A 16,266-nucleotide genomic window follows, 5' to 3' on the forward strand; every position below is an offset into this window, starting at 1 on the left:
ATGGATGGGGCCAAGTATCGCGAGATCTTGGCGAACATCCTCCTTCCCTCAGTAAGAGCATTGAAGATAGGTCGTGGCTGAGTCTTCCAGCATGAAAACGACCCGAAACACAGTGGCTCCGTAAGAAGCATCTCAAGGTCCTGGAGTGGCCTAGCCAGTCTCCAGACCTGAACCCAATAGAAAATCTTTGGAGGGAGCTGAAAGTCCGTATTGCCCAGCGACAGCCCCGAAACCTGAAGGATCTGGAGAAGGTCTGTATGGAGGAGTGGGCCAAAATCCCTGCTGCAGTGTGTGCAAACCTGGTAAAGACCTACAGGAAACGTATGATCTCTGTAATACTGCAAACAAAGGTTTCTGTACGAAATATTAAGTTCTGCTTTTCTGATGTATCAAATACTTATGTCATGCAATACAATGCAAATTAATTACATAAAAATCATACAATGTGATTTTCTGGATTTTTGTTTTAGATTCTGTCTCTCACAGTTGAAGTGTACCTATGATAAAAATTACAGACCTCTACATGCTTTGTAACTAGGAAAACCTGCAAAATCGGCAGTGTATCAAATACTTGTTCTCCCCACTGTATATGCACCAATCTATTTGCAAACTATGGTGGAAAATAAGTACTTGGTCACCTACAAACAAGCAAGATTTCTCGCTCTCACAGACCTTTAACTTCTTCTTTAAGAGGCTCCTCTGTCCTCGACTCGTTACCTGTATTAATGGCACCTGTTTGAACTTGTTATCAGTATAAAAGACACCTGTCCACAACCTCAAACAGTCACACTCCAAACTCCACTATGGCCAAGACCAAAGAGCTGTCAAAGGACACCAGAAACAAATTTGTAGACCTGCACCAGGCTGGGAAGACTGAATCTGCAATAGGTAAGCAGCTTGGTTTGAAGAAATCAACTGTGGGAGCAATTATTAGGAAATGGAAGACATACAAGACCACTGATAATCTCCCTCGATCTGGGGCTCCACGCAAGATCTCACCCCGTGGGGTCAAAATTATTACAAGAACGGTGAGCAAAAATCCCAGAACCACACGGGGGGAACTAATGAATGACCTGCAGAGAGCTGGGACCAAAGTAACAAAGCATACCATCAGTAAAACACTACACCGCCAGGGACTCAAATCCTGCAGTGCCAGACGTGTCCCCCTGCTTAAGCCAGTACATGGCCAGGCCCGTCTGAAGTTTGCTAGAGTGCATTTGGATGATCCAGAAGAGGATTGGGAGAATGTCATATGGTCAGATGAAACCAAAATATGACTTTTTGGTAAAAACTCAACTCGTCGTGTTTGGAGGACAAAGAATGTTGAGCTGCATCCAAAGAACACCATACCTACTGTGAAGCATGGGTGTGGAAACATCATGCTTTGGGGCTGTTTTTCTGCAAAGGGACCAGGACGACTGATCCGTGTAAAGGAAAGAATGAATGGCGCCATGTATCGTGAGATTTTAAGTGAAAACCTCCTTCCATCAGCAAGGGCATTGAAGATGAAACGTGGCTGGGTCTTTCAGCATGACAATGATCCCAAACACACCGCCCGGGCAACGAAGGAGTGGCTTCGTAAGAAGCATTTCAAGGTCCTGGTGTGGCCTAGCCAGTCTCCAGATCTCAACACCATAGAAAATCTTTGGAGGGAGTTGAAAGTCCGTGTTGCCCAGCGACAGCCCCAAAACATCACTGCTCTAGAGGAGATCTGCATGGAGGAATGGGCCAAAATACCAGCAACAGTGTATGAAAACCTTGTGAAGACTTACAGAAAACGTTTGACCTGTGTTATTGCCAACAAAGGGTATATAACAAAGTATTGAGAAACTTTTGTTATTGACCAAATACTTATTTTCTACCATAATTTGCAAATAAATTCATTAGAAATCCTACAATGTGATTTTCTGGATTTTTTTTCTTCTCATTTTGTCTGTCATAGTTGACGTGTACCTATGATGAAAATTACAGGCCTCTCTCATCTTTTCAAGTGGGAGAACTTGCACAATTGGTGGCTGACTAAATACTTTTTTCCCCCACTGTAATTATTCCTGTCAAGTTCACTGAGTGGGCAGGACCAGTTGTTCCCATTCTCAAACCAGATGGTTTAATCAGATTATGCGATAACTACAAGCTGACTGTAAATAGCATTTCATCACTGGTGCAGTACCCCATACCCAAAGTTGAGGATTTGCATTCAACGTTAACTGGAGACCAACAGTTCACACAACTGGACATGAGTAACGCATATCAGCAAGTGCTATTAGTTGAAGCATCACAGAAGTACCTGACCATAAACACCCACAGAGGGATGTTTACCTACAAAGTCTTACCTTTCGGGGTGTCCTCCGCACCAGCTATCTTCCAAAGAACCATGGAGGGAGTTCTGCAGGGGATACCCAAGGTAGCAGTTTACCTCAACGACATTCTTGTCACGGGGGTCACGAAGGAGGAGCATCTCAGAAACTTCAAATCAAATCAAATTTTATTGGTCACATGCGCCGAATACAACAGGTGCAGACATTACAGTGAAATGCTTACTTACAGCCCTTAACCAACAGTGCATTTATTTTAAACAAAAAAGTAAGAATAAAACAACAACAAAAAAGTGTTGAGAAAAAAAAAGAGCAGAAGTAAAAAATAAAGTGACAGTAGGGAGGCTATATATACACAATAGAATAAAGTGACAGTAGGGAGGCTATATATACAGGGGGGTACCGTTGCATAGTCAATGTGCGGGGGCACCGGCTAGTTGAGGTAATATGTACATGTGGGTAGAGTTAAAGTGACTATGCATAAATACTTAACAGAGTAGCAGCAGCGTAAAAAGGATGGGGTGGGGGGGCAGTGCAAATAGTCCGGGTAGCCATGATTAGCTGTTCAGGAGTCTTATGGCTTGGGGGTAGAAGCTGTTGAGAAGTCTTTTGGACCTAGACTTGGCACTCCGGTACCGCTTGCCGTGCGGTAGCAGAGAGAACAGTCTATGACTAGGGTGACTGGAGTCTTTGACAATTTTGAGGGCCTTCCTCTGACACCGCCTGGTATAGAGGTCCTGGATGGCAGGGAGCTTTGCCCCAGTGATGTACTGGGCCGTACGCACTACCCTCTGTAGTGCCTTGCGGTCAGAGGCCAAGCAGTTGCCATACCAGGCGGTGATGCAACCAGTCAGGATGCTCTCGATGGTGCAGCTGTAGAATTTTTTGAGGATCTGAGGACCCATGCCAAATCTTTTTAGTCTCCTGAGGGGGAATAGGCTTTGTCGTGCCCTCTTCACGACTGTCTTGGTGTGTTTGGACCATGATAGTTCGTTGGTGATGTGGACACCAAGGAACTTGAAGCTCTCAACCTGTTCCACTACAGCCCCGTCGATGAGAATGGGGGCGTGCTCAGTCCTCTTTTTTTTCCTGTAGTCCACAATCATCTCCTTTGTCTTGGTCACGTTGAGGGAGAGGTTGTTGTCCTGGCACCACACGGCCAGATCTCTGACCTCCTCCCTATAGGCTGTCTCATCGTTGTCGGTGATCAGGCCTACCACTGTTGTGTCGTCGGCAAACTTAATGATGGTGTTGGAGTCGTGCCTGGCCATGCAGTCATGGGTGAACAGAGAGTACAGGAGGGGACTGAGCACGCACCCCTGAGGGGCCCCCGTGTTGAGGATCAGTGTGGCAGATGTGTTGTTACCTACCCTTACCACCTGGGGGCGGCCCGTCAGGAAGTCCAGGATCCAGTTGCAGAGGGAGGTGTTTAGTCCCAGGATCCTTAGCTTAGTGATGAGCTTTGAGGGCACTATGGTGTTGAATGCTGAGCTGTAGTCAATGAATAGCATTCTCACGTAGGTGTTCCTCTTGTCCAGGTGGGAAAGGGCAGTGTGGAGTGCGATAGAGATTGCATCATCTGTGGATCTGTTGGGGCGGTATGCAAATTGGAGTGGGTCTAGGGTTTCTGGGATTATGCTGTTGATGTGAGCCATGACCAGTCTTTCAAAGCACTTCATGGCTACAGACGTCAGTGCCACGGGTCGGTAGTCATTTAGGCAGGTTATCTTAGAGTTCTTGGGCACGGGGACTATGGTGGTCTGCTTGAAACATGTTGGTATTACAGACTCAGTCAGGGACATGTTGAAAATGTCAGTGAAGACACTTGCCAGTTGGTCAGCACATGCTCGGAGTACACGTCCTGGTAATCCGTCTGGCCCTGCGGCCTTGTGAATGTTGACCTGCTTAAAAGTCTTACTCACATCGGCTACGGAGAGCGTGATCACATAGTCGTCCGGAACAGCTGGTGCTCTCATGCATGCTTCAGTGTTGCTTGCCTCGAAGCGAGCATAGAAGTGGTTTAGCTCGTCTGGTAGGCTTGTGTCACTGGGCAGCTCGCGGCTGTGCTTCCCTTTGTAGTCTGTAATAGTTTTCAAGCCCTGCCACATCCGACTTGGGATGTGTTTTGGGTGAACTTGGGTGAAGTTTTGAGGAGGATGGAAGAGGCCGGTCTCTGGCTGAAGAGGAGCAAGTGTAGACTTTTAGCTGATGAAGTGCAGTACCTGGGTCAGAAGGTGGACGCCAAGGGGTTAAACACTGTCAAAGCTAAAGTGAGGCCTGTCGTGGAAGCTCCAGCTCCGACAAGCGTTACAGCCCTGAAAGCCTATCTAGGCTTACTGAACTATTACAATCGCTTCCTCCCTAACCTCTCTACCCTCTTAGCTCCACTGCATCAACTGTTAAGGAAGGATGTAGCCTGGAAATGGTCAGAAAGACAGGAAGAAGCTTTTGCAAAGTCAAAGGAGTTACTGCAATCAGCAGGAGTGCTGGTGCACTACTCAGCAGACAGAGACCTCATCTTATCGTGTGATGTCTCATCGTATGGTGTGGGGGCGGTTCTATCACAGCGGATGGAGAATGGCGCAGAGAAACCTATCTGGTTCATGTCAAGAACATTGTCGCCAGCAGAGAAAAAGTACTCCCAGCTGGACAAGGAAGGACTGGCTGTCATATTCAGAATACAGAGATTCCACAAGTACTTATACGGGAGAACATACACTATTGTGACCGACCACAAGCCTCTGATCTCTCTGTTTCATGAACAAAAGCCAGTACCACAAATGGTCTCTCCAAGAGTTCAACGTTGGGCTGTGTGGCTCAGGGCCTATGAGTACAGAATAGTCTGCAAGCCAGGTAGATACCATGGGAATGCTGATGCTCTGCGTAGGCTGCCCGTTCCAGAAATCATCTCTCAGGAAGGAGAAAATGACCTAGTCTTGATGATCTATGTGTTGGGTGATGCACCGGTGAACACAGCATAAATCAGGCAATGGACTTCAAAGGATGTGACGCTATCACAAGTATCACATTAATTTATCCTGTAAATATGGCCTACAGTAACAGAGCCTCACATCATGCCTTACTACGCTCGCCGCTTGGCCTTGAGGGTTCGAGATTGGTGTGTTCTGTGGGGTTCAAGAGTAGTTATCCCACCACAAGGGTGGGGTATGCTACTGAAGTTGTTGCACCAGTCGCATCCAGGTATGTCGAGAATGAAAGGCCTAGCGAGGTCATATGTCTGGTGGCCAAAGATGGACCAGGATGTGGAAAATGAGGTTAGCCTATTTGCAGATTGTCAGAGTAACAGGAAGTCACCCCCCACCGTGCCATTACATCCATGGGAATAGCCGGAAAAACCATGGACACGACTACATGTGGACTACGCTGGACCCTTCCTAGAGAAAATGTTCCTCGTGCTGATTGATTCTCATTCAAAGTGGATGGTTATTTACCCCATGAACACGACAACATCGCATGCTATGATTGAGAACTTGAGACAAAGCTTCAGTGTCATGGGATTGCCTCAAATGTTGGTTAGCAACAATGCTACTTGTATTACAAGCACTGAATTCACAAGTTTCATGAAACAAAATGGAATTCAGCATGTAACGTCGGTCCCTTTTCAACCATCTTCAAATGGATTAGCAGAACAGGCAGTTAAGACCTTGAAGGATGGGATGAGGAAGATGCAAGGGGACAGCATTGAAACAAAGGTGTCAAGATTCTTGTTTAGCTACAGGATCACTCCTCAAGATACAACTGGGTTGGCACCTGTAGAAATGCTGATGTCAAGGAGGTTAAGGTCAACCTTGGATCTCATCAGACCAGACCTGAATGTGAAAATACAACAAAAGCAATGGAATCGAAAACAGAATCATGACAACAGAGCCAAACTCAGAAGTTTCTCACCTGGAGACGATGTCTACACAAGAAATGATGAGTTTGGTCCCAAATGGATTCCAGCTAGAATTGAGGACTGCTCAGGACCAGTATCATATACTGTGATCATCGGAAGTGGACAAAGACTAAGGATTCACGTGGATCAGATCCGAGTTTGAATTCCAGTTCCATCCGTGGACTTGGATCAATGCTTAAAAAACAGGACAGGACATTGGAACGTTCCCTAGAGTTGCAGTTGGACAAACAACCTGCGACCAACAAGGCTCAACTTCCTGAGATCACCAGTCCGGGACAATCACCTCCTGTGAAGTCTCCACAAAATGACTTTGTTTTACCATCAAGTGGTGAAGTGCTGGTGGCACCAGCTACACCACCTCTGAGACACTATATTAGATAGAGACCTCCACCAGACTATTTCAGATCCTAAGGGAGATCATGTTCCTTGAGGTCACAAAAAAATATAAATAATAATAATAATACAAATGACATGTGATTGAGGAAATCATAAATGTTTAGTAGGCAGCCTATCTCAGAAAGGAATTAAGTTGGGTTATTAGCCTTAAAGGTGGGAATGCTGTAACATGGTATATTTATGTTAGGTATTATTTCTACCAATAGATGGCAGTATAGGGTTTGCTTTCCGCTATCCATAGCCATTTAAATGTCTGCCATAGAACCGTGCTCGAAAAAGCCTCAGGTAGCTTACACCAGGTGCATTCCGGTAATGTTATTCTAAGTTACAATTAAATACTAAAATGTACTTACGTGTCCGGTGTCATCAATCTAAGAAGCATATTAAGATACTACACATAGTAATAAATGTCTCGGGAGTCAGGATGAGACAGACAGGCAGGCAGCATTTCTCAGCCAGTCGAAATCATCATCAGCTGGCATAATTACTATGGATATATACAAAGAAATGTCAATTGAAAAAAGGTAAAATTAAACAAAGTGCATATCTTTTGCAGTCTTTCCAGCTTCAGTTTGAAGTGATTGTGCTTGCTGTGTTGTTGGCTAGCTCCTCTGAACAACAGTGTCCTGACGAGTGAGCACATTTTTTATGCCAGGCGAAGTCGCGCTTCATTAGCTCATTGTTATGGATGTATCCAAATAAATGTCACTAGAAAACAGCTTAAACATATGCAAATGGTTTTTGCAAGGGATAAGAACGTTGCCAGCCAGTATGGCAATGAAACATTTAGAACGAACGACTGGGTTGCGTCCATAGATACAGAACAAAAAGACTGAAAGACTGGGTGGCGTCTCTAGCAACGAAACCGATAGAATGAACAACCAGCCGGCTTGGGTAGCAACCCTAGATTTGTGTCGGGACTATATCTTGTGGAAAGATTAAAAAGTATGAATACTTTCATAAAAATAACGTTTTTAATGAAAATATGTTAATCATTATTTGAATATGTTTGTAACAGGTTGTATAAAAGTGATAATGCCCTCAAAGCCGGTGTTTGGAGGACATTATCACTTAAATATAACTTATACAATAAATGCCTCATGAGCTTAGTCTGACTGTCATACCCCATCAGAACCCAAAATATATGCTTGTTCTACTCAATTATTTGTGTTTTATTTGGATTTCATGTAATGGAACAAAATAGTCCAAATTGGTGAAGTGAAATGAAAAAAACAACTTGTTAAAAAAAATTCTAAAAAATGAATAACAGAAAAGTGGTGCATGCATATATTCACCCCCTTTCCTATGAAGCCCCTAAATAAGATCTGGTGCAACCAATTACCTTCAGAAGTCATAATTAGTTAAATAAAGTCCACCTGTGTGCAATCTAAGTGTCACATGATCTGTCACATGATCGCAGTATATATACACCTGTTCTGAAAGGCCCCAGAGTCTGCAACACCACTAAGCAAGGGGCACCACCAAGCAAGCGGCACCATGAAGACCAAGGAGCTCTCAAAACAGGTCAGGGACAAAGTTGTGGAGAAGTATAGATCAGGGTTGGGTTATAGGAAAATATCTGAAACATTGAACATCCGGCGGAGCACCATTAAATCCATTATTTAAAAAATGGAAAGAATATGGCGCCACAACAAACCTCCCAAGAGAGTGCTGCACACCAAAACTTACGGACCAGGCAAGGAGGGCATTAATCAGAGATGCAACAAAGAGACCAAAGACAATCCTGAAGGAGCTGCAAAGCTCCACATCGGAGATTGGAGTATCTGTCCATAAGACCACTTTAAGCCATACACTCCACAGAGCTGGGCTTTACATAAGTGTGGCTGGAAAAAAATCCATTGCTTAAAGAAAAAAAGAAGCAAACACGTTTGGTGTTTGCCAAAATGCATGTGGGAGTTTCCCCAAACATATGGAAGAAGGTACTCTGGTCAGATGAGACTAAAATTGAGCTTTTTGGCCATCAAGGAAAACACTATATCTGGCGCAAACCCAACACTTCTCATCACCCCGAGAACACCATCCCTACAGTGAAGCATGGTGGTGGCAGCATCATGCTGTGGGGATGTTTTTCATTGGCAGGGACAGGGAAACTGGTCAGAATTGAAGTAATGACGGATGGCGCTAAATACAGGGAAATTCTTGAGGGAAACCTGTTTCAGTTTTCCAGAGATTTGAGACTGGGACGGAGGTTCACCTTCCAGTAGGACAACGACCCTAAGCATACTGCTAAAGCAACACTTGAGTGGTTTAAGGGGAAACATTTAAATGTCTTGGAATGACCTAGTCAAAGCCCAGACGTCAATCCAATTGAGAATCTGTGGTATGACTTAAATATTGCTGTACAGCAGCGGAACCCATCCAATTTGAAGGAGCTGGAGCAGTTTTGCCTTGAAGAATGAGCAAAAATCCCAGTGGCTAGATGTGCCAAGCTTATAGAGACATACCCCAAGAGATTTGCCGCTGTAATTGCTGCAAAAGTGGCTCTAGAAAGTATTGACTTTGGGGGGGTTGAATAGTTATGCACGCTCAAGTTTGCTGTTTTTTTGTCTAATTTCTTGTTTGTTTCACAATAAAACATGTTTTGCATCTTCAAAGTGGTAGGCATGTTGTGTAAATCAAATGATACAAACCCCCAAAAAATCTATTTTTTAATTCCAGGTTGTAAGGCAAAAAAATTGGAAAATTGCCAAGGCGGGTGAATACTTTCGCAAGTCACTGTATGTTAAACACCTATCCAGGAAAACAGCCTCTTTCTCTTATTAGCATCTCAGTCTCTTAATACTGCTGTCTTCAAAGTCACAGTTTATTTCTCTGTGTGAGATCCATGTTTTAAACCCACACACTATAATGTGAACCATCTGGCTACAGTCAACTTCTTTAAAAAGGTATTTTGTTCCTCTCTCTGAACTGTTAAATGACTGTCTCGTTCAACACTCATTTGCATTTGCTCTGTTTAATTTTCCCTGGCTCTGTCTTGGCTTTGATTACTACTTTCCATTCCCGTCATTACAAATGGCTTCTGACAATACTCTCTCTGTAGCTGAATGAGGGGAATTTCAATGGTTGAATCGCTAGGCTCTCATAAGGCAGACGGAGGGAGACTTGCTGGGAGCTCCTAGAAAACGTAACTTACTGTCACAAAAACCAATGGTAAAGTCTAGAAGATTGCAAACTGCCAAGTCTTTGCACATTGTTTTCTTTGTAGCAAAGCCTTCATTAATTTCCACCCACACAAATGACTCAATGTCACAAACAACATACGTACATTTAAGGAAATCAAATGGACAATAAACACAATCAAAACATTTAATTACATTTTTTTATTGTGTTAATTATCAATTTGATTTACGTAAATGTACGTATGTTGTTTCTCAAATTGAGTCATGTACTGAAATAAGGTTTTGCTACCAAGAAAGCAAAGTCCAATTCATTTTCTCTGGGATATAAAATCAAATAATCTCTGTGATATAACACTCCAAAAAAGCTTTTGGTTTTCACCGCAACTCTGCACACGAGACTGAAGGCAATTACAGAACACCTAAAACATAGCTTCATTCCTCATTCTGGCTAGATAGATCAGACTCTGTGTCTTAAAAAATGGAAGGGGGTGGGATAGCCGTTGAGCAACTGGATAGTTAATTTTTATTCCATGCCTATGGTTAGCCACAACACAAATGCAATCTTATATCATTGTGTCCATGCCCCTGCACAAACACATTTCCATGCAGCAGTGTGTAATACCTCGCCGCAAGATTATGATGAACGATTGGGAACTGACAGTCCATAAATCCAGACAGGGTGCATTACACCCTTTGGAAAAATAAAGAAAGAAGAGGAATTATCTTAGAGAAGGAAAGGGGGTGGCTTCTTACAACCCTGAGTTTGTGTTGGGGATTTGTGGGGGAAGGGGTCTGTGCGTCTCTCACAATGTGGTCTAATTATCTTCGACTAGCTCGTTGCTACGAGGGGCGAGAGGGATGCAAGCTAATAGGTGTCTGAGAAGGAGGTGGTAAGTCATATGTTATCCGCGCTCACTACGTTCACAGTAAATTGCTCTGAGACTTAACAGATTCTCGAGCAGTGTTCTCACCTGGGAATCTCACTGAGCTGCGGCTCTATGCCGCGTACACTTCCGACTTTTGTGCTCCGCCATCAACCCAGCCAATTAAATCCTCTTGTCCTTTCATTTTCATGCACCATTTTTCTCAGGTTTGTTATTCAGAACGGAAATGGCGAGGACTTTTTTCACCAATGGCCAAGCGGAATATATGGCTGGTCCGTACTTAGCTCTCATCGGTGTCGTTGTCGTGTTGTGTGATTAATCTAGGAGTTAAAGGGTTAACACAATGCATACCCGAGAGATTGAGTCGGGGTCTCATCATATAGGGGGTTATTAAACTGTCGCTGTCATAGAGTTAATATTCAGTGTAACTTATTCTCGAACCCCATCAAACTAATTACAGGTCATTGTTTAACCCATGCCATACTGAACCGAGCAGGACTGAACATAACCTAAATGAACCCTTTCAGTGCTATGACCTTTACTATACCTTTAAATTGCAGTTGAGCAGCTCTGAGCATTCAACTGCCCCCACTCATATAAAAGTTTCAGGGGAACTAATGGTAAGGATTTTACTGTTGGATAGAAAGTGACTGGGAATGTGTCTGGCGAGTGTGGATGTATATGGATTCTGGGATTGTGTGTGTGTGTGTGTACCAGTGGGGGTCGGTGACGTTTAAGATAAGGGAGGATATTTCTTTTTTTAATGAGCATGGCCTTATTTCCATTACAGCATATTGGATGACTGTCATTCATATTCCATTCACCCAGCTTAATGTAACACCGATAGGTTTAGGCTACTACATGATACTCAACATTTCCCTATACCCATCATGAGGTTGCTACAACCTAGCCTATGAATAAAAGTTTTCAACGTAGGTGCACAGGTCGATAAATTTGAGTAATCAAAGGTGATAGACATTGACACATTCAATACCGCCTTGACACTCTTGCCTGCATCTAGCTGATCTAGGGTGTAATCATTAGTCCAACAGTTGCAAATGAGTTTCTTTTGGACAAATTCAGGTATGTTTATCCCCATTTCGTTCCGTTTCCTTCCGTTTAAGAAAAGTTTTTCAACAGAATTGGAGGAATGAATATACCCCTGATCACACGCAAACACGGTTCACTTTCATAGCAGCCACATGCACACAGCATGATCCCTTTGATCGTTGTATAATTCCTTCTCGCGTCTATGAGCTCTCCTTCTTTCACATTTTCCCTTCGCTTGTGGACTTCAGCGCACAACACATCAACTGTCTGTGGCCAGGTGAAAAAAAACTTTACAAGCCAAACCTTCATATCATAACCACTAACCGCTACACACAGCCTACATCGTTGTCACCATATTAACGTCATAGTCAACATAGCTACTAGAAATAGCTCATTAGTAAACCCGCTACAATCATGCAGTGCAGTGTACAGTCAGCAGCAAGTAGTTACACCAGTGGGCCCCGGTGACAATAAATGTATAAACCTTACCTTGACTTGGAATAATTCCAGTGTTGGATAGCCATAGCCAGGTAGCTAACAGAGCATCCCTATTTGTTTGAGCCCGGTGTTTGAGTAGTCTAAACTAGCTAGCGTTATTCCCTAGCTAAGTAAGTGAAAGTAAAAAAATACAACAAAATATATCTCTCTCTGTCTCTTGCTACTTCATTTGAAAAAATGTATCTGTTCAAAACTGTTCAACTATTGTCTTTCTCTATCTTTGTGTCAAATACTCATCACATTTTATACACTGCAGTGCTAGCTAGCTGTAGCTTATGCTTTCAGTACTAGTTTCATTCTCTGATCCTTTGATTGGGTGGACAACATGTCAGTTCATGCTGAAAGAGCTCTGATAGGTTGGAGGAAGTCCTCCGGAAGTTGTCATAATTACTGTGTAAGTCTATGGAAGAGGGCAAGAACCACAAGCCTCCTAGATTTTGTATTGAAGTAAATGTACCCAGAGGAGGACGGAAACTAGCTGTCTTCCGGCTACACCATGGTGCTACCCTACAGAGTGCCGTTGAGGCTACTGTAGACCTTCATTGCAAAACAGTATGATATGTGTGAATATTTAATATAGTTTTATCTAAAAATGATAACTTTTTAATGTTTCAAAACGTATACTCTAATGAAATTCACTGAGGAGGATGGTCCTCCCCTTCCTCCTCTGAGGAGCCTCCACTGGTGTGTACATAGTATGGATCTAGCCTTGCAACAAATTCCTCTCACAAACTCCTCAATCTCAGTGTCTTCCCTTTGCCATATGTCTCCCCCCCCCACACACACACAGACACAAACACACACATACACACACACACACACACACACACATACACTGTACCTGGCGCCTACGATGATGGCGGCCTCGCGACTAGCTCTTAGGAAACTATGCAGTATTATTTTTTTTTTTATGTATTATTTTTTACATTATTAGCTCAGAAAGTGTTTTGCATCATTACATATAGCCGGGAAAAACTATTGGACATCAGAGCGGTGGTAACTCACCAGCATTATGACCAGGAATACGACTTTCCCGAAGCAGATTCTTTACAGCTGAACTGATTCCAGCGGCTGACCCAAAACATCGCCGGCGGAGCAGAGGCAGCCGCCTGCAGCGGCCTGCTGGTTCAACTTAGGAGGCGCGCACACCACCCACCGCTTCCAAGTATACTACTCACTAATGTTCAGTCTTTGGTTAACAAGCTCGATGAACTCCGGGCAAGGATTTCCTTCCAGAGAGACATCAAGGCCTGTAACATACTCTGTTTCACAGAAACATGGCTCTCTTGGGATATTCTGTCGAAATCGGTCCAGCCAGACGGGTTCTCAGTTAATCACGCAGACAGGAATAAATATCTCTCCGGGAAGCAGAAGGGCGAGGTGTGTGTTTCATGACTAACGACTCATGGTGTAATTGTAGTAACATACAGGAACTCGAGTCCTTCTGTTCACCCGACCTAGAATATCTCACAATCAAATGCCGACCGTATTATCTCCCAAGAGAATTTTCTTCGGTTATAGTCACGGCCGGGTATATCCCCCCTCAAGCCGATACCACGGCGGCCCTCAAAGAACTTGCAAACTGGAAACCACATATCCTGAGGCTGCATTTATTGTAGCCAGGGATTTTTAACAAAGCAAATTTGAGGACTATGCTGCCGAAGTTCTGTCAACATACCGACTGTTGTACTCGCACTGCCAAAATCCTCGACCATTGCTATTCGAACTTCCAGGATGGTTATAAGGCCCTCCCACACCCACCTTTTGGCAAATCTGACCACAACTCCATTTTGCTTCTCCCTTCCTATAGGCAGAAACTCAAACAGGAAGTACCCGTGCTAAGGACTATTCAACGCTGGTCTGACCAATCGGAATCCACGCTTCAAGATTGTTTTGATCACGCGGACTGGGATATGTTCCGGGTAGCTTCCGGAAATAATTTAAACGAATACACTGAAACGGTGACTGAGTTTATCAGGAAGTGTAAAGGTGATGTTGTGCCCACTGTGACTATTAAAACCTACCCTAACCAGAAACCGTGGAAAGATGGCAGCATTCGCGCAAATCTGAAAGCGCGAACCACCGCATTCAACAATGGCAAGGTGACTGGAAATATGGCAGGATACAAACAGTGTAGCTACTCACTCCACAAGGCAATTAAACTGGCAAAACATCAGTATAGAGACAAAGTGGAGTTGCAATTCAACGACTCAGACACAAGACGTATGTGACAGGGTCTACAGACAATCACGGACTACAAAAGGAAAACCAGCCATGTCGCCGACACCGACTTCTCGCTTCCAGACAAGCTAAATACCTTCTTCGACCACTTTGAGTATAACACAGTGCCACTGACGAGGCCCACTACCAAGAACTGTGGCCTCTCCTTCTCCAATGCCGACGTGATTAAGACATTTAAGCATGTTAAACCCCGCAAGGCTGACGGCCCAGACGGCATCCCTTGTTGCGTCCTCAGAGCATGCGCAGACCAGCTGGCTGGTGTGTTTACGGACATATTCAATCTCTCCCTTTCCCAGTCTGCTGTTCCCACATGCTTCAAGATGGCCACCATTGTTCCTGTACCCAAGAAAGCAAAGGTAAGTGAACTAAATGACTATCGCCCTGTAGCACTCACCTCTGTCATCATGAAGTGCTTTGAGAGACTAGTCAAGGATCATATCACCTCTACCTTACCTGTCACCCTAGACCCACTTCAATTTGCTTACCGCCACAATAGATCCACAGACGATGCAATCGCCATCACACTGCACACTGCCCTATCCTATCTGGACAAGAGGAATACCTATGTAAGAATGCTGTTCATTGACTATAGCTCAGCATTCAACACCATAGTACCCTCCAAGCTCATCATTAAGCTCGAGGCCCTGGGTCTGAACCCCGCCCTGTGCAACTGGGTCCCGGACTTCCTGACGGGCCGCCCCCAGCTGGTGAAGGTAGGAAACAACATCTCCACTTCGCTGATCCTCAACACTGGGTGCGTGCTCAGCACCCTCCTGTACTCCCTGTTCACCCATGACTGCGTGGCCAATCACGCCTCCAACTCAATCATCAAGTTTGCAGACAACACAACAGTAGTAGGCTTGATTACCAACCATGACGAGACCGCCTACAGGGAGGAGGTGAGGGCTCTGGGAGTGTAGTGCCAGGAAAATAACCTCTCACTCAACATTAACAAAACAAAGGAGATGATCGTGGACTTCAGGAAACAGCAGAGGGTGCACCCCCCTATCCTCATCGACGGGACCGCAGTGGAGAAGGTGGAAAGCTTCAAGTTCCTTGACGTACACATCACCGACAAACTGAAATGGTCCACCCACGCAGTGTGGTGAAGAAGGCGCAACAGAGCCTCTTGAATCTCAGGAGGCTGAAGAAATGTGGCTTAGCACCTAAGGCCCTCACAAACTTTTACAGATGCACAATTGAGAGCATCCTGTTGGGCTGTATCACCGCCTGGTATGGCAACTGCACCACCCGCAACCGCAAGGCTCTCCAGAGGATGGTGCGGTTTGCCGAACGCATTACCGGGGGCAAACTACCCGCCCTCCAAGACACATACAGCACCGAATGTCACAGGAAGGCCAAAAAGATCATCAAGGACATCAACCACCCGAGCCACTGCCTGTTCACCCCACTATCATCCAGAAGGCGAGGTCAGTACAGGTGCATCAAAGCTGGGACAGAGAGAATGAAAAACAGCTTCTATCTCAAGGCCATCAGACTGTTAAATAGCCATCACTAGCACATTAGAGGCTGCTGCTGCCTATTGAAATCACTGGCCACTTTAAGAAATGGAACACTAGTCACTTTAATAATGTTTACATATCTTGCACTACCCATCTCATATGTATATACTGCATTCTATTCTATAATATTCTACTGTATCTCAGTCCATGCCGCTCTGTCATTGCTTGTCCATATCTGTATATATTCTTAAATCCCATATTGGGTATATGTTGTGAAATTGTTAGATACTACTTGTTGGATATTACTGCACTGTCGGAGCTAGAAGCACAAGCATTTCGCTACACCCGCTATAACATCTGCTA

The sequence above is a fragment of the Coregonus lavaretus genome (assembly GCF_964263955.1).
Source record: "Coregonus lavaretus genome assembly, chromosome: 27".
Lineage (NCBI taxonomy): Eukaryota > Metazoa > Chordata > Actinopteri > Salmoniformes > Salmonidae > Coregonus > Coregonus lavaretus.